The 3,485-nt window shown below is 34.0% G+C and overlaps 1 long non-coding RNA gene across 1 annotated transcript; it reads right to left on the reverse strand.

The window, feature by feature from the left end:
* Positions 1-391: 391 nt before the first annotated feature.
* LOC145803134 (uncharacterized) lies at positions 392-2,867 on the reverse strand. The gene is made up of 3 exons (XR_014345245.1): positions 2,388-2,867; positions 1,409-1,461; positions 392-641 (listed from the first exon to the last, which is right to left on the reverse strand). It is a non-coding gene; the product is annotated as an uncharacterized LOC145803134 (long non-coding RNA).
* Positions 2,868-3,485: the final 618 nt, after the last annotated feature.

Raw genomic sequence — 3,485 nt, forward strand, 5'->3', positions numbered from 1 at the left:
ACCGATCGAATCAACCTTCTTCAGCCCCATTTAATCTAATCTCAAAGCGATTGGCAATTTCAATTTTGAGATTTCGAAGCTCCACCGCCTCCACCATCTGCACCGGCGAGGGGAGCGAGCACCATCGTCTACTAAGGTGAGCACTACCGTCTCTCTCTCTCTCTCTCTCTCTCTCTCTCTCTCTCAAGCTCTTCCTTCCCGTCGAGTTTGGTCAGTTAACGAAACCAGTGCATTTTATTTAAGAATTTCGTTGTTTGAGTTTCTCAATTAAATTTGTCACACCCCAAATCCGGGCATGACCGGCCGTGGCCCACAGGGACTTAGCCCAAGGCACACGTAAGCCTAAACACGAAACCAATCATATTGAACAACTGAACAATAGTCCAATAAAAAATAACCAAAACTCAATCCAGACATGTCACAATTATAAACGGCAAAATCAACCGTAATCACAAACCATCCAAACTTATGGGATATAAACAACCCACATATAAAAAATAATAATCCTAAATGAACTTCGATAAGAATAAATATAAATATGCACAAATTTGACATAACACTCTAAACTAAAGGAATGCCCTAGAGGTCCATGCAATTTAGTCCCCGCTACGCCATGAGTCCACTCTAAGTCCTTCTAACACCTGGAAATGGTAAACAACTAAGTCAGCTGATAGCTCAGTGAGTAGCAACATGGATAGTAAATACAGTTTTGAAAACAGGGTTCAATTCCAAAATAAGATATATATCACAGAAACTAGATTGGCATACAGTTTGGTAAATACAATCTGTTTCAAAAAGAAGGTTCCACAATTCAACACTTAAGATACTCATGTCTCGCAAGAACATGATAAACGACATTTTTCACTTAAAACAGATTATAACATGAACACCAATAATTTTCTGGGTACCAATAAAAACAAATAATCTGCCACACAATTCTCAAGGCTATAAGCCCCGTTGGATCCAATATCGAACTAAGAGTCATCCTCAGGGTGGCACCTGGGCCTTTTCTCAAAGACGATCCGATTGAAGGTCACCTAGTTGTTTTTAAAGGTCTGTTCCTTACAATCGTTGAGCACTAGAGTCATCACGGCCCAACCCGGATCTGTTCCCTAGTGGCCAGAGTCACCACACACAGTGGAATAATTTCCCTGGACTAAATACACACATGGTCCCAATAATCAATACACATCAGTTTCGCAAAACATGGTAGTTCATCATTATAAACATGAGACCAAAACAAATAGTTTACAGTATGCCAAGTTCACACATGTTTCAGAAATAATTTGATTCAATTGATAATATAATAATTTATCAAAACAGTTTAATCATGAAACAACAATTTAACTTTTCCAACAGTTCAGGGTAGGGGAACATTTATAAAAATATGTAGCATGAAACTACTCACCTGGAACGAAATAATGTAATCCTCGAATAGAGTATGAAAGTCCAACTAGTGGCCTGAACCAAGTATAAAAACTACGCATCACAACTAATTTAAAAATACTAAAAAAAATAGGAACTAAGTAACCTCAAACTAAAGCGCACTAATACGGCTCAACCCAACTCACCGTTACTCTTAAATATTACCTAAGTTCATATTCTTCAAGGTCTAAAATCACCCAAGACATAGATTCCGATCGAGACTTAACTAAAAATAACTTTAAGATGAAACAGTGTTTTAAACAAGTTTTCCCAATCTATTCGCTAACTTTGAAAATTTCAAAACCCACTCCACGCTATTCGAAAAATTCCAATAACCTCCAGATATGATCTAATATATCCTAAGTTTCAAACCCAATTGGTTTCACTTGATTTGCTTATCAAAATAATTATCTACAATTAATTATATCTAAACAGGTTGTTTTCTGCAGCACTTTAAAGAAATTGACGGTTCTCTTAATATACACGAGCAATCAATGCAAGGCCAAAAATGTACGAAACTAGTCTCGTAACCGGTTCTAATGACACTAATTTGATAATTTTTGGATTTATACCCAAAGAGAACAACAATCCCGAATTTACTGTTTCGGACTGGTTTCCTGGACAGATTTGAATACCTCAATTTATATGGATTTCGACTCCCAAAAATTATGAAAAAATTCAGATATGCAATTCAATGTGTAATTGATCTACTGTAAAAATTTCAGATTAAAATTCATCCATTTGATATGGTTTCTTGATTTTTAAAGTTTGCGATTCTGTGCAGAATTTTTTGGACTGAAAATTACACCCAATCTTTACACATAAATTTAGCTCCTCAAGTTTCTTAATAGGATATCTATATACACAATACATAAACCTACAACCTCTCCATGAATGAATAAAATAATTATAGAATAAGGATAGAACAAAGAAAGAAGAGAAGAAAACTTAAGAGGGCTAACCTTTGATGATCACACACAACACAACACACCCAAAAGTTCTTTGATTGCAACATCTTCTTCTTTTTTTCCTTCTCTCAAACCTTCTCCCGTGGCTGCTGTGTTGTTGCCCTATGTGGTGAACAAATAATAGAGTAGGGTTTGTGTTTATTTTATTTTATACTAGTAGTGGGCACACATAGGTCAAATAAATAAATAAATATACAAAATATATGTATAAGTTACATGCATCTCAAATGGTAGGAGTCTTATATATTAACCTTGTGGTCTAGAGTTCAAGTCACACCCTCTTCTCTATTTTTTTTTTTTTTTATAATAAATCTTGCTTCTCAATCATTGACTTTCACCATAAATTTATTTTAGGTTTAAAATTAATTAAAAGATCCTCTAATAATATTTAATTTGCACTTAAAGATTCATAATAAAATATTTGAGATTGTAAAATTATTATTTAATTATTTACTTAATTTTTATATTCGGGTTCTCACAAAATTCCACTCCAGTTTTCCTGTTTCATGTTCATGCTTCTTGATGGAATCTCAATTAGTTGTATTTTGTGTGTAGAGGATTACTATTTGTGACTACATATTAGGAAAATGATATTCATCAATTCTGTTTGGCACTCACTTCAATGTAATTGTAATTTAAAGCTTCAATTTGTTGCTCTCTCACCTTAATTTGTAATTGTAATTGTAATTTAAAGCTTTAATGAAATTCTGCTAAGTAGAGGACTAGTCCTGAAATTCCAAGAATTTTGCAGAGGTTCACAGAAAAATTATCTGCTGAAAATCTGCAGAACTTGACGGAAGTTGTTGAAGAGTTCATGGTGAGGATGATGGAAACAATATGTTGAAGAACTAGGTGGGGATGGGATAGAATCAATCCGTAGGGACTTGTATATGTCTTGACTTTGTTGTGAAGAATCATTGTACACAAATTTATTGTAAAGAAAATTAGTGTAATTTCTTGAAAATTATTGGACCGACTAAAATAAATTCATTAATATGAGTTTGCAAATTAGGGGATGAAGTGTGTGCTTGAAGTACTAGTTACTCTTATAATTGCTATCTATTAGTTAATAATAAGGTCAAACATGAACAA

The sequence above is a fragment of the Camellia sinensis genome, chromosome 11, assembly GCF_055761805.1.
Source record: "Camellia sinensis isolate YWXY chromosome 11, ASM5576180v1, whole genome shotgun sequence".
NCBI classification, from domain to species: Eukaryota; Viridiplantae; Streptophyta; class Magnoliopsida; order Ericales; family Theaceae; genus Camellia; species Camellia sinensis.